Raw genomic sequence first — 25,211 nt, 5'->3', positions numbered from 1 at the left:
AAGCCATGCTGACTGTCCCTGATCAGACTATACTTCTCCAAATACTCGTAATTCCTGACTCTAAGAATATTCTCCAATAATTTCCTGCTACTGGAGTAAGATTCACTGGTCTTTAATTCCCAGGATGTGCCTACTTCTTTCTTGAACAGAGAATTAACATTTTTTAACCGTGAAACATAGAAAGCCTACAGCACAAGCCTTAGGCTCACAAAGCTGTGCCGAACATGTCTTTACCTTAGAAATTACTCTTAAAGTATGGAAAACCACTATAAAAGAATATAATCTAGAGGGAGATATTGCAATTCTTAAATGGTGTGCATATGACTCAGATTTTACACCAAATAAATTGGATGCTAGATTTAAGGACCAGACAGCTAAAGGAATAACAGTTCTTTGCAACATAATGAAAGAAGGAACACTGTTCAGTTTTGAAATGCTTAAAGAGAAACACTTATTAGAAAAACAAGATTTTTATCGGTATTTACAGATGCGACAATATGTTAATAAGACGCTTAAAAATGTAACCAAGGCAAATACATGCTTGATAGAGCTATTTAGAAAAGCATATAATTCAGATAATGGTAGTAGAATCATTTCAAGCACGTATAAGGGGTTGTCAAATCTTACAACACATTTGACTTCATACATTAAAACAAAATGCGAGAAGGAAGGAGGGATAATTATATATGAGGAAGAATGGACAACAATATGGAGGTATCAATGGAAGTGTACCAATTCACAGAAATGGAGAGAGTTTGGATGGAAAAATTTGATAAGATATTTTATTACACCCTCTCAGAAATCCCATTATGATAGGAACCTCTCTGTTTGCTGGAGAAATTGTGGAAATCAAAATGCAAATCATTATCATATTTTTTGGGACTACCCTGTTATCAAAAACTATTGGAGGGGGATACACAATGCCCTACAAGACATCTTTAAATGTGAAATACCCTTGGAGAGTAAGACCATATATTTTGGATATATACCTCAAGAATGGTTGAAAAGAGATAAATATTTAATGAATGTACTGTTGGTGGCTGATAAAAAGACTCTTAGTAGGAAATGGTTATCACAGGAGAGCCCAACTTTAAATACATGGATGGAAATTACAATGGACATTTACAAAATGGAGAAGATAACAGCATCTGTTAATCATAAGCTGGAACAATTTGATTCATACTGGGAAAAATGGTTTAACTACATAGTGCCTCATAGGCTTGATTTTATTCTCACAAATCAATGAATCTGTTGTAAAAAAAAATCACTCCCTAATTGTACATAGTTCTTTCCTTTTGCTTGTTTTTTTCTTTCCACTCGTTTCTATAAATATATACCCCAGATAAATAATTTGTGGAGATTTTGTGATATAAATGATTATATGATGTATATGTACAATGTCTGAAATACATCTTATGGAAATGTTTGTTTGATGAACTTCAATAAAAAAAATTACAAAACAAAAGAAATTACCTCACGTTACCCATAGCCCTCTATTTTTCTGAGCTCCATGTACCTATCCAGGATTCTCTTAAAAGACCCTATTGTGGTTAGAGCATGGAATGCACTGCCTGAGTCAGTGGTGGAGACAGATACACTAGTGGAAATTTAAGAGACTACTAGACAGGTATATGGAGGAATTTAAGGTGGAGGGGTTATATGGGGGGCAGGGTCGGCACAACATTGTGGGCCGAAGGGCCTGTACTGTGCTGTATGGTTCTATGTTCTATGTATCCGCCTCCACCGGCACTGGCACCGGCAGCCCATTCCACGCACTCACCACACTGTGCTTAAAAAAAAATAAACCTTACCCCTGACACCTCCTCTGTACTTACTTCCAAGCACCTTAAAACCTTTCACTCAACTTAAACAATGCTGTATTGTTTTAAGTACCACAATGGCCACTTACTTCTATTAATTCCTTCATGTTATGAATGCTGTGTGCATTCAGACTAAAAGTCTTTTGTTTGGTCTATTTTTACAATTTTTTAGCCAGACTCAGAAGTTGTAATATAAGATGTCTGTCACAAGAGGTCAGCATTAAACTACAAGTGAATTGCAGATTATTTGATGGTATCAGACAATGCACATGCTGAATTTTGCCTTCCCCCTTTGTCGTACACTTAAATGTTTTCTGTTTCAATTACACACAGAACTGCAAGACAAAGAATCACAGTAATGGTAGTAAGAGCCCTGGTAGCCTTGCAATTTAATTTGTTTTTTTTTGAGCCACATTCGAGTAAAATTACACAGGGCCTTTACACACAGTGCATTGTTCAATAAATATAGGGTGAGTGAACTTGTATTGCATTTTTATGGCTGTATTTAAATGAACTTTGTAATCTGCCTGCTGAAACACATTTTCAGTGATTGAAGGGTGAGAAATCTGAACTCTGCTTTAAGGGATCCTACAGTCCTTAAAAGACACAGCTACAAAGGGTTTATTCTGCTCTGTGATTTCTGGAGTAGCTGCAACACAGATTGATGAGGGATATCAAATTTTCTGATGTAGCAGATGACACAGAGGAATTCAGTAGCGTGGATTTGCTTATCTTCTGGGAGATAGATAGAGAAAATTCCCCAAAGCTTTTGAAAGAAGCCATGTCTGCAGTGCAGTAAATAACAACTCAAGATACTACTGCATTTTACTGTAATTTGTTTGCTTGTGGCGACCCTTTTCCTGGCACATCCGAACCGACTCAGAATTAGATAGCCTACGGGGGTTTGCGAGCACAGAGCTTTGGAGCCTCTGCGCCATGGGGGGCCGGTTGACAGAGGCTTAAAAGTGAGGCTGAAGATTTCGAATAAAGTTTTTCCTTCGACTGCAGTTACCGACTCCGTGTCGTAATTTTAGCGCTGCGTGTAGCACACCGCTACAATTGGTGACCCCGACGGTCCAAACGATTTTTGGACCAGAAATGACCGACGCCACCTCTGTTCATGCGGTTTCGTTGAAACTGCCAGGTTTCTGGACACAGTGCCCGAACCTGTTGTTCCAGCAAGCCGAAGCCCAATTCCACGTTCGCCAGATCACCTCTGAAGACACCCGCTACTACTACGTGGTGAGCTCCCTCGACCAGGACACAGCGGCCCAGGTCGCGGAGTTCATACAGTCGCCCCCGGCAGACGGCAAGTACACGGAATTCAAAGCCCTGCTCCTCAGGACTTTCGGACTCTCATGGCGCGAGCGGGCTGCCCGTTTACTGCACCTGGATGGCTTGGGCGACAGACCTCCTTCGGCTTTAATGACTGAGATGTTGTCTCTCGCCGACGAACACACACCCTGCCTCATGTTTGAGCAGGCATTCCTGGAGCAGCTGCCCGAGGACATACGCCTGCTGCTGTCCGACGCGGATTTCAGTGACCCCCGGAAGGTGGCAGCCCGGGCGGACTTGCTGTGGAACGCCAAAAAGGTGAGCGGGGCGTCTATCGCACAGATCTCCCAGCCACGCTCCCGGCAGCAAACCAGTCCAGGCCCGGCCGCAGAGCCCGCCAACCCCCGGCCCAATTAACACTGGTGCTTCTACCACCAGCGGTGGGGCGCAGAAGCCCGCCGTTGTCGCCCGCCCTGCAAGTTCCCGGGAAACGCCAGGGCCAGCCGCCGCTGATGGCTACGGCGGCTGGCCATCGGGATAGCCTCCTGTATGTGTGGGATAGAAGGTCGGGACGCCGGTTTTTGGTCGATACTGGGGCTGAGATCAGCGTTTTACCTCCGACGAGTTACGACACCCGCAGCAGGGCACCGGGTCCCCCCCTGAGGGCCGTGAATGGCAGCACAGTAAGGACCTATGGCACCCGTCAGGTGCAGCTACAGTTCGGCTCCAGCCAGTTCACGTGGGACTTCACACTGGCCGCCGTAGCCCAACCGCTTCTGGGTGCGGATTTTTTGCGGGCTCACAGCCTACTGGTCGACCTGCCCAGGAAGAGACTGGTACACGCCGAGACCTTTCAGACGTTCTCCCTGGGTGCAGCCCAGTTGCCAGCCCCTCACCTCGGCTCCATCACGCTGTCCAACAACGACTTCACCAGGGTCCTGGCGGATTTCCCATCGGTTCTGGCACCACAGTTCACAGCGGCCATGCCCTGACACGGCGTACAGCACCACATCCCGACCCAGGGACCACCCCTCCACGCCAGCGCTCGGCGGCTTCCCCCGGACAATCTCCGACTGGCGAAGGAGGAGTTCCAGAGGATGGAGGAATTGGGGATCATCCGGCGGTCCGACAGCCCATGGGCCTCCCCCCTGCACATGGTGCCCAAAGCGACGGGGGGCTGGAGACCGTGCGGGGACTACCGCAGACTGAACGAGGCTACCACACCGGACCGCTACCCTGTGCCGCACATTCAGGACTTTGCAGCAAACCTGCACGGCGCACGGATCTTCTCCAAGGTAGACCTCGTCCGAGGGTACCATCAAATCCCGATGCATCCTGACGACGTCCCCAAAACGGCTCTCATCACCCCGTTTGGCCTTTTCGAGTTCCTCCGCATGCCGTTCGGCCTGAAGAATGCCGCACAGACGTTCCAGCGGTTAATGGACGCGGTGGGTCGGGACCTGGGCTTCGCGTTCATCTATTTGGATGGCATCCTCATAGCCAGCAGCAGTCGTCAGGAGCATCTGTCCCACCTCCGTCAACTCTGCGCCCGACTGAGTGAGTACGGTCTTACAATCAACCCCGCCAAATGCCAGTTCGGACTCGATACCATTGACTTCCTGGGCCACAGCATTACTAAAGATGGGGCAACCCCTCTGTCCGCTAAGGTAGATGCGGTCCGCCTCTTTCCCCGACCCACCACGATCAAAGGCCTTCAGGAATTCGTAGGTATGGTCAATTTCTAACGCCGCTTCCTCCCTTCAGCTGCCCGGATCATGCGCCCCCTGTTCGCCCTGATGTCGGGTCCGAGCAAGGACATTACCTGGGACGAGGAGTCCGCCGCCGCTTTCGTTCAAACGAAGGAAGCTTTGGCGGACGCCGCAATGCTAGTACATCCCAGAATGGACGCCCCTACCGCCCTCACAGTGGACGCATCAAACACGGCAGTCGGTGGGGTGCTGGAGCAACTCATCGCAGGTCGCTGGCAACCCCTGGCGTTTTTCAGCAAACACCTGCGACCACCCGAGCTCAAATACAGTGCTTTCGACTGGGAACTGTTGGCGCTCTACCTGGCAATCCGGCATTTCAGGTACTTCCTAGAAGGTCGGCCCTTCACCGCGTTCACGGACCACAAACCGCTTACCTTTGCGTTTACGAAAGCGTCCGACCCCGGTCGTCCCGCCAGCAACGCCACCTGTCCTACATCTCTGAATACACGACGGATGTCCGGCACGTCTCAGGTAAGGACAATGTCGTGGCGGATGCGCTCTCTCGCCCTACCGTTCATGCCCTTTCCCAAGGGGTAGACTTTGAGGCACTGGCAGAGGCGCAGCAGGCGGATGAGGAGATTCCGAGTTATAGAACTGCAGTCTCCGGTTTGCAGCTCCAGGACCTCCCCGTGGGCCCGGGTGAGAGGACCCTACTCTGTGACGTCGCCACCGGCCAGCCCCGTCCAGTCGTCCCGACAGTCTGGCGGCGACGCGTTTTCGACTCCATTCATAACTTGGCGCATCTCTCCATCCGGACAACTGTCCGGATGGTTTCCAGCAGGTTTGTTTGGCACGGACTCCGCAAACAGGTCAGTGAATGGGCCAAAATGTGCATGCACTGCCAGACGGCCAAGGTGCAGCGGCACACCAAAGCCCCACTGCAGCAGTTCCATCCTGCCCACCGGCGTTTCGACCACATTCATGTGGATGTTGTGGGCCCTGTCAGTGTCGCGCGGAGCGTGGCACCTCCTGACTATCGTGGACCGGTTCACAAGATGGCCAGAGGCGGTCCCGCTCACCGACACCACCTCCGAATCTTGTGCCCGAGCCCTGATCGCCACCTGGATATCTCGCTTTGGTGTACCAGCCCACATTACCTCTGACAGAGGCGCCCAGTTCACCTCCAGCCTGTGGTCAGCTATGGCCAGCCTTTTGGGGACTCAGCTGTACCACACCACTGCCTACCACCCACAGTCGAACGGGCTAGTGGAGCGTTTCCACCGTCACCTGAAGTCGGCCCTCATGGCCCGCCTGCGAGGAGCCAACTGGGCGGATGAGCTTCCCTGGGTCCTACTCGGCATCCGCACAGCGCCCAAGGACGACCTGCACGCCTCGTCGGCCGAGTTGGTATACGGCGCGCCCCTGGTCGTCCCCGGGGAGTTCCTACCAGCCCCAAGGGGGCAAGAGGAAGATCCCGCAGCAGTCCTGGGCAGACTACGCGAGAAGCTTGGTAACCTGGCCCCCGTACCCACTTCACAGCACGGGCGGCACCCGACCTGTGTACCCAAAGACCTACAGAACTGTAAGTTTGTGTTTGTACGAAGGGGCGGGCATCGGCCACCGCTGCAGCGGCCATACGAGGGGCCGTTTATGGTGCTCCGGAACAACGGGTCCATGTTCGTGCTGGACGTTGGGGGGAAAGAGGAGGTTTTCACGGTGGACCGCCTCAAACCGGCCCTTGTGGACCTGGCGCAACCGGCCGAGTTTCCGGCACCTCGGCGGAGAGGCCGACCTCCCAAGCAGGTTCTGGCCCAGACTGCGGACATTGGGGGGTGTATCGCCGGTTCTGGGGGGGGGTTATGTGGCGACCCTTTTCCTGGCACATCCGAACCGACTCACAATTAGATAGCCTATGGGGGTTTGCGAGCACAGAGCTTTGGAGCCTCTGCGCCATGGGGGGCAGGTTGAGGGAGGCTTAAAAGTGAGGCTGAAGATTTCGAATAAAGTTTTTCCTTCGACTGCAGTTACCGACTCCGTGTCGTAATTTTAGCGCTGCATGTAGCACACCGCTACATGCTTTTGTTTATGCCTATCAGCCTTTGTCTTTCTTTCTGTTGCTGAGGTTTGTCAGAGATATCACTGATTTCAGTCATTCAGAATGAGATGTACCTTCTCTCAACTTTCCAAGCATCTAAAATGCACTGAATTTATATTAGTTTGATTTTGAATGGTCTGCACTAGATTCTCCACATACTATGGATAGGTGTGGTGAGCTTCTGCAGCAACTTCACAGGTAGAGACTTAATTGTTGAAGATTCCAAGTTCAAGTTTATTGTCATTCAACTGTACACATGTATACTGCCCATTGAAACAATGTATGTACCAAGGTGCACAACATGGTACATAGAACTCATACATGACATGTAAATAATATTACCATAAATAAGTTGACAAATACTCAGGTGCATTTATGATACAAGCTACAAAGTAAACAGTATACAGCTACTGGTGTTTTGTACATAATGAGACTTGAATGGTGGCAGGGAGATCAGTAGTCTGACATCCTGGGGAAAGAGGCTGTTTCCTATCCTAACAATTCTTGCCTAAATGCTTTGGTACCCCTTGCTTGATGGTAAGGAGTCAAAGAGATTGTTGGATGCATGGGAGGGAACACTGACAATGCTAAGGGCCCTATGTATGCAGTGCTCCTGATAAACATCTCTGAAGGGTGAGACTGCGGTGAGCCTCTCAGCAGTCCTTGCAATCCTTTGTATGGACTTGTGGTCAGATGGCTTGCAATTCCCGTACCAGACTGAAGCCACTGGTCAAAACACTCTCAATGATGCTCCTGCAAACATTGTTTAGAATGATGGGGAGACCTTTGCTCACCTCAGTATCCTGTGGAACTGGAGACACTGCTGATCTTTCTTCACCGAAGAGGTGGTGTTGAGAGACCAGTGAGATTGTCTGTTATGTGCACTCCCAGAAACTTTGTGATCCTAACTCTTGTCTACGGAAGAGCTGTTTATGTGCAGTAAGAAGTGGTCAGCCTACACCTTCCACAATCATCCACAATGATACCAGTCCACAATCATCTCTGGTCTTGTCCACATTGAGAGTTAAGTTGTTGAGGTCGCACCATTGTTCAGCTGTTCTAACTCCTCTCTGTACGTTGCCTGGTTGTCAACATCATTGATAAGGCCAGTCATCATTGCATCATCAACGTACTTGATTCAATTTGCTGTAGATTTAGCAGCATAGTGATGCATCTGCAACATAAACAGCTGTGAACTAAGCACGCATCCCTAGGGGGCAGCATGATGAAATTGGGGATGTTGCTGTCAACATGTACTGATTGTGGTCTTTCTGTCATGAAGTCCAAAATGCAGTTACAGAGATGAGTGTTGACACTCTGTCTTGATGCAGGGTCTCAACCTGAAATGTTGACTGAGTTTTGCTTCTACAGATGCTGCCTGATCACTGAGTTATTTCAGCAATTTCATTCTATGTATTCCATCTGAGTGCAGGAATGAGATGGAGATCCTGGTACACAGTGTCATGACAAACTTTCCCACATTGTCAGCAAATCAAAAGAGCTAGCCATTGACTCAAGGGGGGGAAGAAGTGCACATGCACCAATGGTACTGACATTGAGAGGATTGAGAGTTTCAAGTTCTAAGGAAGTGAACATCATCAAAGGCCTGTTCTGGTCAACAACATGGCCTAGCCCTAGAAAGCCTCCTTGCACCTCAACTTCCCTAGGAGGCTAAAGAAATTTGGCATGTCCCCCATTGACCTTTACCACTTTTTATTGATGCACTATAGAAAGTATCCTATCTGGACACATCACAGCTTGGTATAGCAGCCACTCTGCACATAACTGCAAGAAACTGCAGAGAGTTGTGGATATAGCTTAGCCCACATGGAAACCAGCCTCCCTTCTATGGATTCTATTTTTTCTTCTTGTTGCTTCAGTAAAGCAGCCACCATAATCAAAGACCCTACCCACCCCAGACATTCTCTCTTCTCCCCTCTCCCATTGGGCAGAAGATATAATAGCCTGAAAGCCATACCCACCAGGCTTAAAAACAGGTGTTATACAGACCATCAATGGTTCCCTAGTACTGTAGGATTTTGCAAAAGTCATTTTATGTGCTTAACAAAAGCCACAGCCACTTACTTCCATCATAAACAAACCAAAAATCAGCTGCCTTACACTGCCGTCATTATGTCAGGCATTGTCTCTTAAAGTGAACACACCTTCTCAATGGCAGTGTTTGTGAATTATGTAGAATAGTTTCTATTATGAACAGGATATGTCATCTGTCACCCATTTCATTACTCTACACAGACCAGCCCCACACCCCAGAATTCTGCCATTGTGAATCTGTCTGGTGCGCATAAGAGATGCTCAGCTTGGGTTCCACGCTGCTTGTTTGGAGTAACAGCAAATGCTTCTGGCTCACCCAAGGGTGAGCTGACATGTGCATAGTCATATCGTGATGTAGGGGATATAGTAGTGGAGCTACCCAGATCTTCATGGGCTAGTTTAAGGTATTCAACAAATATACATTCAGGTTTACCATTCCTACCTACAATAAAAGACTTTTCGCTCCTTTCCAAAATGCAGAACGGGCCAATGTAAGGGGGCTTAAGAGGTGTTGATGTGCAACATGCTGAACAAAATTGAGTGAGGTAGAATGTAGGTAAACTGGAACCCAAGAGTGCTGTACGCCATGATGGGAGGTAGGAATAGGTGTAAACGAATTGAATTTACTCAGGAGAGTGGAATGCTGCTGAGATGCTGACCAGATGGTGTGATGTCAGTAATAAAATCACCCAGCACCTGTAGTCGCTGCCCATCCACCAAATCAGCTGTAGAGGTCTGCAGGTCGTCTTTTTGGAGCTGTTCTGAGCCCGAGCAGGACTTGATCATGCCACCACTCAGCTGTCATGGAGGACTGCAGAGCAGCCTTGAAAGAACAGTAAAACCGTTTGCACAGGTTGTTGGACTGCGGGTGATAAACTGTGTTGTGATGTAATTTAGCGCTGGGGTTCTGGACCTTTGCAATCCAGAGGTCAGACCTGTTTAGGGACCGTGGTCGGAAGAGATACCAGATGTGTTGATGAATCGATTGACCCAGTTGGTGATGAACACCAAAGCCATGCCTGCAGCCATTGTTGATGCAAGAGGGACAACCTCTGGCCACCTTGTCGTGCAGTTGTCATGGTAAGGAGAGGCATGAAGTCTGCGAGGGGAGAGGACCAACTAGGTCCACATGGTCAAAATGTCACTCAACATGCTTTAAATGTGCCAATTGTGCCCGAACATGACAGTTAATTTTTGCCACAGATGCACAACACAGACTGCACTTCAGTCTCACACATCCTTCCTAAGGGCGTACTGCATAAACTTTAATGCAATCTGTTTCTGTGAAGGCTTCCTGCCCAGATGTGAAAGGCTGTGAATGTACTTAAAAACAGTACACCTCCAGTTTGCTGGCACTATGGACCATGAGTAATTGGTTGAGGCTTTGCACAGGAGAGGAACTCCTGTGTCCTTGAACGATGTCCACTAACCACAGGCTCATGACTGCTGTCCTGTAAGCCTGGACCTCTAGGTCGGTAGCTTAGTTAGCTGCCATGCTGATGTGTCAACCCAGATGTGTATGGCATCGATGACAGGCCATGAGAGGTAACTTCCCTTTGATGTCAGTCGTGAATTCTGAAATGTAGACCAGGTGGCATTGCTGCCATGCAGTCCAAGGATCTGATGTGCTGGCCATCATGTACATGAGGGGCTTGTGGTCAGTGAATGCTGTGAAACACCGGCTGTCCAGTAGAAAATGAAAATGGCAGATGGCCAGATAGGGACGGAGAAGCTTGCAGTCATATGTGTTGTACTTCCTTTTGGGGGCCGGAGCTGCTGGCTGAAGAAGGCAAGCGGTCGCCACACAACTCTAACTGTTCATGCATGGCACCCACAGCATAGTCTGAGGCGTTAGTAGTGATGGTTATAGATGCATTGAGGAGTGGGTGCATCTGTAAGGTCACATTTGAAGGAGCTCATTTGGTGTTATCAAATGCTCTGGTCATGTCCACTGATCACTGAAGCATGTGTTGAGAATTTACCCAGCAAGTGAGTGAATTCACTTGTGGTGGTGCATGCACTAGACAGAGTCATCATGTGGAACTTACTGGAGTATAGGGTAATGACGTAAAGTCCTTTGTGCTCACAAGCTGGTAGTGCTTAAGATCTACTAACAGTCCTTGGGCACGTGGGGAATTTGCGCTAAGCAGATGTCTAGCACTTGAGCCAAGACAAAGTCCCATATGTAATGTTGTCCACTGAAACAGCATCATGGGTCTTGTCCCATAAGTCTGGATCCTGTTGCCACTGGTGACCTCCAGAGAAGGTTTGTCACTGTCTACCTTATAATCAATGGGCAGTGTTGGCAGCACATTCACTTGAATGGCCATGTCACATAAGAAGCATCACCCTGAAAAGGTGTCTGTAGTGAACAATAAACAACCCTGGCAACTGAAACCTACAGTTCACAGTCTTTTGATGACCCAAAGTACTGACACTGTTGAAGCTGCGATGTGTTGGCACTTCTTGGCATTTATATCAAAATGTGTGTGGTAGAAACATAGACTCACCACTATCGGGTTAGGAGCCATGGGCGTGAGTCTGCTGGAGGCTGTGCTGACAGGGTTTCTTGAGATAGGGGAAAGATGAGGAACAATGCAGCTCTCTCTGTCTGAGTGTAGACTATCAGCCATTTTAGTCCAATAGTTTTTCTTGGTGTATTGGTATGGGCTGTGCGAACTCGATCAGAGATTTATTCCTTGAAGAGTTTTCTAGAAATATAGCAAGAGAGAAAGCATGTGGTCCATTAGTTCTGAAGGCCTAGTGTCACCTAGGCCAGGCAAGGAGAGAAGCCTAATGGCATGCTCAGACTCAGACAGTCCAAAAGTGTGTAATAGGTGGGTTTTGAGAGTGATACGTTTATCACGTGCAGGCAGGTCTTCCAGTTGACTTACCACTTTGGCTACAATGAATATTTGCTTTGTGAGGAACGGTAGCAAGGGAAAATTCCATCAGGACAGAATGTTTTTCAAGGGAGCCGAATGAATGCTCAATGGAAGTGACAATTCTCTGAAACAAACATTTAGTATAAAGAGGCAGAGCTTCTCTGGAAAAGGATGCTATTGCATGCTTTCATCTTGAGTTATGAGGGAAAAAGCAGCCAAAAATAACTTCACTCTCCTTGGAACAGTGTTATTTGCATTCTTTGCCTTTTTCTATCTGTGCTAATATATTTCCTGTAATATGATGGACTCTTGTTTAGTAGCTTCATGTGAAGCAGGCCTTCTGAAAATCCAAGCAGATAACACCATTGACTCTTTACCTGTCCTGCCTGTTAATGACCTCAAAGGACATGGAGTATTCAAAATAATGAAGGAGATATTGTTGGGGCTGTTATAGAACATTAAGGTGGATAAGTTTTCAGGACCTGATGGGATATGCCCCAAGTTATTGTCAGAGGCAAAAGATGAAATTACTGAGGCCATGACTGATTATATTCAAGTTGTCTTTAGCCACAGACAAGTTCTTGGAGTACTGGTGAGCAGTGAATGATGTTCCATTATTGAAGAAGGTAAGTATGGATAATTCTGGAAACAGAAGACTGTTGAGTCTTACGTCAGTGGTAGGATTTTTAGGGATTGTATTTATCAGCATTTGAAAATTCAGGGTCTAATTAGGGACAGTCTGCATGATTTTGTGGGGGGCAAGTCACGTCTTAATAACTTGATTGAGTTTTTCGAGGAGTTGTTGAAGTTGATTGATGAACGTAGAGATGCAGATGTTGTTTACATGCATTTTAGGAAGTTCCTTCATCCAGAAAATTAAGTTGCACTGTCTGGTATGCAGGGGGGCTACTGCACAGGACTGAAAGAGGTTGTAGAGGGTCATAAATTTAGTTAGCTCCATCTTAGGTATTAGCCTACGTAGTACCCAGGACATCTTCAAGGAGCAGTGTCTCAGAAAAGCAGCATCCATTATTAAGGACCCCCAGCACCCAGTAGATGCCCTTTTCTCATTCTGTAGGAGGTACAGAAGTCTAAAGGCAGGCACTCAGCAATTCAGGACAGCTTATTCCCCTCTGCCATGTGATATCTAAATGGACATTGAACCCGCCATACGATACCTCACTTTTTTATTATATATCTCACTTTTTTTATTACCTCACTTTTTAATATATATTTCTGTTTTTGCAGAATTTTTAATGTATTCAACATACATATACTGTAATTTATTTATTTTTCTTCTGTATAATATGTATTGCAGCTGCTGCTAATTTAACAAATTTCAAGACACATGCCAGTGATAATAAACTTGATTCTGCTTCTGAAATGGCATACTTGCTTTTACTAGTCAAAGATGTGAGTTCAAGAGTTGAGAAGATGTGTTGCAGATTTATAAAATTGTAGTTGGCTGCAACTAGTGTATTGTATTCAGTTCTGGTAATCCATTATATAAAAGATGGGGAGACTTTGGAGAAGATGGAGAAGAGGTTTATCAGGATGCTGACCAGATTAGAGGGCACATGTTATATGGAGAGGGTGGACACACTTGGGTTGTCTTCGCTAGAGTGGAGGAAGCTATATCATTTCTACCAGTGACTTGGGGAGAACAGATGAGTTTGTACATCAAATAGGGGGAGTTAGGGAAAAAAATGAAGAACAGGACTTCCAGTAGTAATCTCTGGATTACTTCCAGTGCCACGTGCTAGTCAGGACAGGAGTAGGATGTTTGAGTAGCTGAGGTAAGTGATGCAGCGGGCAGTGTTTCAGATTTCTGGATCATTGGGATCTCTTCTGTGGAAGATGTATGATCTGTACAAAAAGGGCAGGTTACACCTGATCCCGAGGGGGCCCATATCCTTGTTGGCAGGTTTGCTAGAGCTGTTTGGGAAGGTGTAAATTAAGTTGGCAAGGGATGGCAATTGGAGGAATAGGGCTGAGGAAGGGGCAGTTGGTATACAAGTTGGTGCAATATGTAGTGAGACTGAGGATATACAGGCAGATGATATGGCAAAACTAATGTCAGTGGGATAAGGTGAAGTGTAACTTGTGGCCAAAATCGAAAAGGGTAACTTGCAGGGCAAGTTAGTGGTAAGGTAGATCAATGCAATGTTAACATTCATACGAGGACTAGAATAAAAGAACAAGGATGTAATGCTGAGGCTTTATAAGGTATTGGTCAGATTGCATTTGAAGTATTGTGAGCAGTTTTCAGCCACTTAACTAAGAAAAGATAAGCTGGATCCAGAGGAGGTTAATGAGACTGATTCCAGGAAAGAAAGGTTTAGCTTATGAGGAATGTTTGATGGCTCTGAAGCTGTACTTGCTTGATTTTAGAAGAATGGCGGCCGGGTGGGGGGTGGCGGGGAAGGGGACTCATTACAGGAAGGATGTGGGAACTATAGAAAATGTGCAGAGGAGATTTACAAGGATGTTGCCTGGATTGGGAAGCATGCCTTATGAGAATAGGTTGAGTGAACTTGGCCTTTTCTACATGGAGCGACGGCGGATAACAGGTGACCTGATAGAGGTGTATAAGATGATGAGAGGCATTGATCGTGTGGATAGCCAGAGGCTTTTTCCAGGGCTGAAATGGCTAGCACGAGGGGGCACAGTTCTAAGGTGCTTGGAAGTGGGTACAAGGCAGATGTCCAGGAAAGTTTTTTTTACAGAGAGTTGGTGGGTGTGTGGAATGCACTGCCAGTAATGGTGATAGAGGCAGATACAATAGGGTCTTTTAAGAAACTCTTAGATAGCTACATGGAGCTTAGAAAAATAGAGGGCTCTGCAGCAGGGAGATTTTAGGCAGTTTCTAGAGTAGGTTACTTGGTCGGCACAACATTGTGGGCCGAAGGGCCTGCTGTAGAACACACTATGTTCTGTGTTCATGTCAGCTGAGTAGCCTAATTCTACTCCTATGTATTATGGTCTAAAGGGAGATCTGAGATAGGTTTATCAGAATATGAGGGACATAAATAGAGTAGACAGACAGTATCTTTTTATCAGACTTGACATTTTTAATACCAATGGGCACAAATTTCAGATGAGAGGGATAAGTTTAAAGGATTTATGCCAGAAAAGTTTATTTTTACTGAGTGGTGGGTGCCTAGTATGAGTTGCATGGAGTGTTCAAAAAGCTCTCAGATAGGCACATGAACGTGCAGAAAATGGAAGAATATGAACATTGATTAGTTGGGCATTTGATTGCTAATATAATTAGCTTGGCATAATGTGGGCCAAAGGGCCTGTTCTTATGCTGTATTATTATATGTAGTTTAACTTTTCATCCTTTACATATCAGGAGTCTGCTCAGTGAAGGTTCTATATCTCTTGGCTTTTGAGGAAGAGTATTCTAAAGATTTGCTGAAAGGAAAATAATTGCTTCATCTTTATCTTAAAAAGGTGAACTCCAATTCCTGAGGTAGTAACCCATTTCTCAGAAGAGGATGTTTCCACCCCCAACAAGACCCCTGGGATTCATGTATATTGTGTGATACATTTTTGTTATTTTAACTTGATGTGATTGTCAATATTACAATTTTTTTTCAGATATTGGAATGGATGAATTTTTTAGATAATTAGTTTTCTTTCCTGTTTTTATATTGAAATTATTAGAAAACACCTTTTCAGTTTATGAATTTTTACCGAATGAAGCATTCTCTTGGAATGCAACCCGTTTGGAAATTGAGGAATACCTATTCATCACAGTGGAATGGTAGAGGTACATTGTGATAGGATAATGATCAATTAAGTGAAGAAATTGCACCACCAGAACAGCTTTGAGAAAAAGGGAAGCTTGAGGTGCATGATATTATAGCGGAAATACCAAAACCCACGTTGTTAAGAGGTGAAGACCACCTGAGGATTACACCTACATAAGATCTGACTTGGAAGAACAAAGTGATAAATTGACACACGGTACACTGCAGTGTCACTGCAGATCATGCAGTGTCACAAATGAAAAACATGCTTTATTTCTGAGGAACAGCATTATCTCAGGAAGGTCGTTGGGAAGATGGAGGCTTGACATTCACAGGTTGGAGATAACAGAGGGTGTTATGCTAATCCTCAAAATGAGAACATAGCTGAACCAAAACAGATACCATGAAAATCACAGCCAATCATATCTGATTATGGAAGGATCTGGTAAATTTTGTGTCCAAGTAAGACACCCAAGAGATAGATGTTTGTTTCCTCTTTTTGCTTCATTTTTAAAATAGATATGTGACATGCCATATGTAAAATTAGATAAGTACCCTCTTAAGAATTGTAGCATAGCATGAGACTAATTGCTGTCTTTGTAGAAAAGGATATTGCTGATTTTGCTTATCTGGTGATGGGCAGTAAGTAGAAGAATGTGGTCCTTCTCTACCGGAGCTCTCTTGCTTAATAAAGCACTTACTAAATTTGAATTACTGATTATTTTCCAATATTTTAAGAAAGAATCTCTAATTAACAAGTAAACAGAGAATGTGTTTGAGAGTAGGGATGCTCTATAGGAATGGATGATAAATGGTGTTTATCTTTTAACTTTCTCTGAAAGATCAATGTCACAGATTTTGCTACTTGGAAACTGGGCACTGCTGGGCAAGTTCAGCCAGAGATTTCTGAACTGTGTTCATCACTTGCCAACAGGGTTGCTGAAATTCTCCCTGTACTTCACAGCAATACATACTTTCTTTTGGAAAAACTAACTTGGAAATCGTACATGTCCGTGATCCCATTCATTCAGGAGGTTATTTTAGATGGTAAGGAAGCAAGGCAAGAATGAGGCATTTTTTTTAACTTTTGTATTTATTTTGTCTTAACTAGTTTATTTCATTTTTTAAAAGTTTAAATGCCTCTGAATGTCAAGGCTATTCAAAAGCATTGAAAAAACCGTAGCTCTCACAAGATGTCACAGTTCGGGTGTGGATTTGACACCTAAACAAAGCTTTTATTTGATTACATGGTTTGAGGCCAATGAACCAGAATGCCTCATACTCAATTCAGGTGGTTTTACCCGGCAATATTAGCTCTACAGATCAGAGCAAAATACAGGGATATGGGAAATACAAAGGGCCTGGGAATGGCCTTACTTCACAAGTTTCCATGGAAAATTAATTATTCCTCACTGTATGAATGCTGCTGGACCTGCTGAGTATTCCCAAAATATGTATTGTTTTTCTACCACTTCTATTCCTTTTTACGTTTTGAGGCCCTGTGTCTAATACTTATGAAGGGGCTTAAATTTTCAAAAAGCTTTGTTACATTGTGCTACCGTAAGACAATAAATTTATATCATCCAGAATTATTTTTGAACCACTTTATTTTTATCTGACTTCTTTTGTTCCTGTTACTGCACTTTGTTGAGTTTGAAGCACTGTCACAATGCTCCATTATACTGCCCATATCAGATAGCTTACCTCTTCATATGTGAATACAAAGTAATCTTAATGATTTTAGTGATTGTTGGTCTTTATACATTAATGGAGCTTCACTACATCACCAACAATCTGGTATGCTTGAGTCTTTAGTGATGATGGACTAACAGATTCTCTGAACTGTTTGATGTTATTTCAATTAATATCCCAGTGTTGATTTTAATTCATTTTTTTATGTGATACAATGTGGTAGTGTATTTTTTTTTTGTGAATATGGTTAGTTGCAAGGGAGTGGGGCTATGGTGTGTTTGCTGAACATGAGAATTGGCACCCATTGAGGCAGTTAGCATATCTGCAGGATTTTGTAATAATTTGTGAATAGATTTTTGGGGTTTGCTCTATCACTTCCAACATAGAGATGTAATAGGAAGTACAATTGTATTTGAATAATTGAGCCAAAATGATGTGTCCAAGTTATTATTTGAATGAAAGGTGTAAATCATAACAGAAAGGTTTGGTTAATATATTTACAACTGAGGACAGAAAAGAATTAACTCTAAGATTTTATATAGGTTTTCCTTTCTATATTGAAATGATACTTAAATTGCCATGAGCTAAGATATCTGAACATCAATGGCTGTAGTGCATAGGCTTTGTAGAACGTGCAATCTTTCAGTTATCCCTTAAGTATAACCTGAAGAATATAGAACATTGAATAGTACAGCACAGTACAGTCCCTTCAGCTCAAAATGTTGTGCCAACCCTTAAACCCTGCCTCCCATATAACCCCCCACCTTAAATTCCTCGATAAACTTGTCTAGTAGTCTCTTAAATTTCACTGGTGTATCTGCCTCCACCACTGACTCAGGCCGTGCATTCCACGCATTAACCACTCTCTGAGTAAAAAACCTTCCTCTAATATCCCCCTTGAACTTCCCAGCCCTTACCTTAAAGCCATGTCCTCTTGTAGTGAGCAGTGGTGCCTTTGGGAAGAGGTGCTGGCTGTCCATTCTACCTATTTCTCTTAATATCTTGTATACCTCTATCATGTCTCCTCTCATCCTCCTTCTCTCCAAAGAGTAAAGCCCTAGCTCCCTTAATCTCTGATCATAATGCATATTCACTAGACCAGGCAACATCCTGATAAATCTCCCCTGTACCCTTTCTAATGCTTCCACATCCTTCCTATAGTGAGGCGACTAGAACTGGACACTGTACTCCGAGTGTGGCCTAACCAGAGTTTTATAGAGCTGCATCATCTCCTCACGACTCTTAAACTCTATTCCTCGACTTAAGAAAGCTAACACCCCATAAGCTTTCTTAACTAACCTTTCTAACTGTGAGGCAACTTTCAGGGATCTGTGGACATGTATCCCTCACTTCCCTCTGCTCTTCCACACTATCAAGTATCCTGCCATTTACTTTGTACTCTGCCTTGGAGTTTGCCTTTCTAAAGTGTACCACCTCACACTTCTCTGGGTTGAACTCCATCTGCCACTTCTCAGCCCACTTATGCATCCTATCAATGTCTCTCTACAATCTTCGACAATTCCCTACACTATCCACAACACCACCAACCTTTGTGTTGTCTGCAAACTTGCCAACCCACACAAACACCACATCCAGGTCCTTAATAAAAATCACAAAAATGAGAGGTCCCAAAACCGATCCTTGTGGGACACATCTAGTCACAACCCTCCAATCCGAATGTACCCCCTCCACCATGACCCTCTACTTTCTGCAGGCAAGCCAATTCTGAATCCACCTGGCCAAACTTCCCTCGATCCCATGCCTTCTGACTTTCTGAATAAGCCTACCGTGTGGAACCTTCTCAAAAGCCTTACTAAAATCCATGTAGATCACATCCACTGCACTACCCTCGTCTATATGCCTGGTCAACTCCTCAACGAACTCTATCATGCTTGTTAGACACGATCTGCCCTTCACAAAGCCATGCTGACTGTCCCTGATCAGACCATGATTCTCTAAATGCCCATAGATCCTATCTCTAAGAATCTTTTCTAACAGCTTTCCCACCACAGACATAAGGCTCACTGGTCTATAATTACCTGGACTATCCCTACTACCTTTTTTGAACAAGGGGACAACATTCGCCTCCCTCTGGTCCTCCGGTGCCATTCCCATGGACAACATAAAGATCTTAGCCCAAGGCTCAACAATCTCTTCCCTTGCCTCGTGGAGCAGCCTGGGGAATATTCCGTCAGGCCCCGGGGACTAATCCGTACTAATGTATTTTAACAACTTCAACACCTCCTCTCCCTTAATATCAACATGCTCCAGAAGTTCAACCTCACTCATATTGTCCTCACTGTCATCAAGTTCCCTCTCATTGGTGAATACCGAAGAGAAGTATTCATTGAGGACCTTGCTCACTTCCACAGCCTTCAGGCACATCTTCCCACCTTTATTTCTAATCGGTCCTACCTTCACTCCTATCATCCTTTTGTTCTTCACATAATTGAAGAATACCTTGGGGTTTTCCTTTACCCAACTCGCCAAGGCCTTCTCATCCCCCCCTTCTTGCTCTCCTCAGCCCCTTCTTAAGCTCCTTTCTTGCTACCCTATATTCCTCAATAGCCCCATCTGATCCTTGCTTCCTAAACCTCATGTATGCTGCCTTCTTCCGCATGACTAGATTTTCCACCTCACTTGTCACCTATGGTTCCTTCACCCTACCATACTTCATCTATCTCACTGAGACAAATTTATCCCTAACATCCTGCAAGAGATCCCTAAACATCAACCACATGTCCATAGTACATTTTCCTGCAAAAACATCATCCCAATTCACACCTGCAAGTTCTAGCCTTATAGCCTCATAATTTGCCCTTCCCCAATAAAAAAAAATTCATGTCCTCCCTGATTCTGTTCTTTTCCATGATAATGCTAAAGGCCAGGGAGCGGTGGTCACTGTTCCCCAGATGGTCAGTGGGAGATCTGTGACAGGAATCGATCGATATTAGGGAAGTTAAAGTCACCCATGATAACAACCCTGTTATTTTTGCACCTTTCCAAAATCTGCCTCCCAATCTGCTCCTTGGTATCTCTGCTGCTACCAGGGGGCCTATAGAATACCCCCAGTAGAGTAACTGCTCCCTTCCTGTTCCTGACTTCCACCCTTACTGACTCGGATCCTGCTACATTATCCACCCTTTCTGCAGCTGTAATAGTATCCCTGACCAGTAATGCCTCCTCTCCTCTCCTTCCCCTCCCATCCCTTTTAAAACACTGAAATCCTAGAATATTGAGAATACATTTCTGCTCTGGTGCCAGCCAAGTCTCTGTAATGGCCACTACATCATAATTCCATGTATGTATCCAAGCTCTCAGTTCATCACATTTTGTTCCTGATGCTTCTTGCATTGGAGTACACGCATGTTAGCCCTTCTACCTTACTACCTTCACACCCTGTATTCTGCTTCTCTTTCCTCAAAGCCTCTTTTATATGTTAGATCTGGCTTTACTCCATGCACTATACTTGAAGTTGGCACGTGACCTTTATCCTCCTCCACCTCACTATCTGCTCTAACACTCTGGTTCCCCTCTCCCTGCAAATCTAGTTTAAACCCCCCCAGAGCAGCACTAGCAAATCTTCCCACAAGGATGTTAGTCACCCTCCAGTTCAGGTGCAACCCATCCCATCAGAACAGGTCCCACCTACCCAGGAGCAAGGCCCAATTGTCCAGAAACATGAAGCTCTCCCTCCTGCACCAACTTCTTAGCCACGTATTTAGCTGCATTATCTTCCTATTTCTAGCTCACCGGCACATGGCACAAGTAGCAATCCTGAGACTGCAAACCTGGAGGTCCTGTCCTTCAACTTTGCACCTAACTCCCTAAACTCTCTTTGCAGGACCTCCTCCTCCTTCCTATCTACATCATTGGTCCCTACATGGACCATGACATCTGGCTGCTCACCCTCCCTCTTGAGAAAACAGAGAACGCGTTCCTAGAGGCAACAGACCATCCGGAATTCTTGATCTCAGAGAATCATGAGGTTCTTGACCACAGAACCTCTTATCTTTCACCCCTAAATATCGAATCCCCTATCACTACTGCTCTCCTCTTTTCCCTCCTTCCCTTCTAAGCTGAGAGTCTAGTCTTGGTGCCAGAGACGCGACCACTGCAACTTGTCCCTGGTAGGTCGTCCCCACCAACAGTATCCAAAACAATATACTTATTGTTGATGGGAAGGGTCACAGGGGTGCTCTGCTCTTCCTGTCTATTCCCCTTCCCTCTCTTGACAGTCACCCAGCTACCTGTCTCCTGACTTAGGGCTGACTATCTCCCTGAACTCCTGTCTATTTCTGCCTCTGCCTCACCAATGATCCGAAGTTCATCCAGTTCTAGCTCCAGTTCCCTAACTCGGCTTGTCAGGAGCTGCAGCTGGATGCACCTTTTACAGGTGTCATCATCAGGAACAATTATGCTCGCCCTGACTTGCTACATACTGCAAATGGAGCACTCAACTGCCCTAACTGTTGCCTCCATTATGTACTCCTAAGTTAATTAGATTAATTAAAGGAGCTTACCAGCCTTACCTCACTGGGAGCAAGCTCGTCCTGATCCTCTGCTTGCCGAAGCCTCTCGAGCCAAAGCCTTCCTACTCTGTCTCCCACTACTCTGTCACCTGCTCCTCTGACATCCGCTTTGTTAATCTGCTCATTTTTTAAACTCACCTGCTGTTCTCACAGTTCAACCTTCACATGCTTACGCAGTTATGCCTTGTTCAAACTGCTGAAGAAAAATTGCTTATTGTAAAATTACTACAGTTAAGTGCTTATTAATTTCTAAACACCATCCCATTGTAGGTTGTAATTACAAAGATAATTTGTTGTAAGTGTCTAATTTTTCATTTATTTCTTTTGGTGAACATACTGACATTAGGAAATGTCTGTTTTTACCTATTATTTCTCCACACTGAAAAGCAGATGGTAAATAAAAGTGCAAAAATGTAGTAAAATATTAATTGGCTTTGTTTTTTTTCTCTTTTTTTGTAATTTATTTTTATATTGTTCATCAAACAAACATTTCCATAAGATGTATTTCAGACATTGTACATATATATCACAAACAAAATCTCCACCAAGTATTTATCTGAGGTATACACTTATAGAAAAGGGTGGAAAGAATAAACAAGCAAAAGGAAAGAACTATGTACAAGTAGGGAGTGATCTTTTTTTTACAACAGATTTATTGATTTGTGAGAATAAAATCAGGCGAGTGAGGCATTATGTAGTTAAACCATTTTTCCCCAGTATGAATCAAATTGTTCCAGCTTATGATTAACAGATGCTGTTATCTTCTCCATTTTGTAAATGTCCATTGTAATTTCCATCCATGTATTTAAAGTTGGGCTCTCCTGTGATAACCATTTCCTAGTAAGAGTCTTTTTACCAGCCACCAACAGTATATTCATTAAATATTTATCTCTTTTCGGGTCTTCGGTAAAAAGTGAAAAATTAATGATGCTTGCTTAACGACTTATTGTCCATTCTGTAAAATGGCTGAAAAAAGATCCCTTTCTAAAATACATCATATCTAAGATTTTGTTTCAAATTCTGTCAAAAAATGCTCCAGAATCCTGCTATCTATAATTAACCAATATAAAATAAGTTGGGAAAACAGCACAGTTTCCCACAGAACAAATATATTTATACCCTGCAAAGTAAGGCATAAAGTTTGTATTGAGAAGAGAAAAAATTGCACTAGCATGGTGATGGGTGCACAACAGAGTTTTGGTTTAAACCACTTTTCTTTGTGTTGGGTGGATAGAGTTTTGTATGTAATCACCTTAGCCTGGTGTAATCTTGTAATCCAGTGCTGATGTTGCTTAAATAAAGCTCTTATTAGAATGAGACAAAGACGTTTTGAAAATCTGATTTTAAAGTTGATAAATGAAACATCTTTGTTACCGATTTGCAGCAAGAACCTTTTAAACAACATCCTCATTGGTAAATTCTAACAATAGACGTAATTAATTATAGCACAGATGAGTTGATCAATTTCAACTTTGCCTCCAATTTCGACTGTGCCCTCAAATTTACTTGGTCCATCTTTGACACATCTCTTCTTTCTTGATTTCCATTCTTCATCTCTGGAGACAGACTATCTGCTGATATATTTTATAAACCTACTGACCCTCACAGCTATCTTAACTTTATCTCTTTCCACCCTGTCACTTGTAAAAATACTATATCCTTTTGTCAATTCCTCTGTTTCTGCTGCGGCTGTCCATTCCAAAACATCTGAGGTGTCCTCATTCTTCAAACAAAGGGAGGGGTTTCACTTCTACTACCATTGATGCTGCCCTCACTAGCATCTCCTCCATTTCCCACACATCTACACTCACCCCATCTTCCTGCTGCCATAAAAGGATAGGGTTCCCCTTGTCTTTACCTGTCAATCCGCAAGCCTTCTTATCAAGCACAGCATACGTTGTATTTTTGTCATCTGCAATAGAATCCTACTACAAAGCACCACTTTCTTTTCCTCCCCCACTTCTCTCCGCTTTCCATAGGGACTACTTTCTGCAAGACTTGTCCATATCCACTCGTCCTTCCCTGTTAATCTCCCTCTTGGCACTTGTCCCTGCAAGTGGAACAAGTGCTACACCTGCTGCTACACTTCTTCCCCCACCACCGTTCAGGGCCCCAAACAAACCTACAATCCTTCCAGGTGAGATGACATTCATCTGTGAGTCTTTTATGGTCATATATGTATCCGGTGCTTCTAGTGCAACCTACTCTACATCTGTGAGACCCAACTTGGGTTGAGGACTGTTTTGGCAAACACCTTTGGTCAATCCACCACAAAATGTGGTATTTCCCAGTGGCAACCATTTCAATTTGACTTCCCATTCCCGTTCTGACATCCTGAGTGTGGCCTCCTCCACTGCCATGATGAGACCACACTCGGACTGGAGGAGCAACACCTCATATTCTGTTTGGGTTGCCTCAAACCTGATGGCATGAACATCAGTTTCTCTAACTTCCAGTAATTTTCTCCCCCTCCCCCTTCTATCTCTTCTATTCCCCATTTTCCCTTTTACCTCTTCTCATCTGTCCAATGCCTTCCCCTCACCTGGATTCACCTATCATCTGCCAGTTTGTATTCCTGCTCACCCACCTTCTTATTGTGGTTTCTTCCCTCTTCCATTCCTGTCCTGATGAAGGGTCTCAGTCTGAAATATCATCTATTTATTCCTCCAGAGTTGCAGCCTGGCCTGCTAAGTTCCTCCAGCATTTGGTGTGTGTTATTTTTATTGTCCCGCATTTGTGGAACCCCTTGTGTTTATAAAATAATTATGTTTCTCAAGAAAATAAGATTTTACATTATTACATTTAGACCTCTTGTGAGCTTTTTGCCACCAATGTTGTTATCAAGTTGAGATTATTGTCAAATGTACATCTATGCACAGGTGCAGTGAAAATCTTTCTTGTAACAGCAACACAGACACATATAGTAGTATTCACAGGAGAAATATAATTTTAAACATAAATTACAACCGTATTTACAAGAAAGAACTATAATTTGAACAATATGGTCCATTTTAATGCAAAGTGATCATAGTGTTCCTAAGCTATGGTGATTATGATTTTGCCCTTGGAATTAGTTTAGGAATTGAATGATTGAAAGGAAGTTTCTGTTCTTGAACCTGGTTGGTGGGACTACAAGCTTCTGTACCTCCTGCCTGATAGTAGCTGTGAACAGGTGGCATGGAGTAGATGGTGGCAATATTTGATGAAAGTAATTGCCTTCATGAAGAAGTGCCTCATGTTTACCTTACACTTGCTTCCCTGTTACAGATTACACATGCAATGCCCCACTATGTTTTGCATGGCTCTTGCCATTCTGGTTATCATGCTGATTTGAATTTTTCTGCTAATTTTGAATAATCCAGCTTTTAAGGCTATAACATAAAAGGGAGCTGA

The 25,211-nt window shown here is 44.3% G+C and overlaps 1 protein-coding gene across 7 annotated transcripts in view; it reads left to right on the top strand.

Annotated features, from left to right (window-relative positions):
* LOC132402718 (CAP-Gly domain-containing linker protein 4-like) overlaps positions 1–25,211 on the top strand; it is a 332,263-nt gene that overhangs the window by 79,104 nt on the left and 227,948 nt on the right. The gene's annotated exons all lie outside the window — the stretch shown is intronic.

This window comes from Hypanus sabinus, chromosome 12 (genome assembly GCF_030144855.1).
Source record: "Hypanus sabinus isolate sHypSab1 chromosome 12, sHypSab1.hap1, whole genome shotgun sequence".
Lineage (NCBI taxonomy): Eukaryota > Metazoa > Chordata > Chondrichthyes > Myliobatiformes > Dasyatidae > Hypanus > Hypanus sabinus.
Note: the sequence above shows the minus strand (reverse complement) of the source record. Positions and strands in the feature narration are given on the sequence as shown.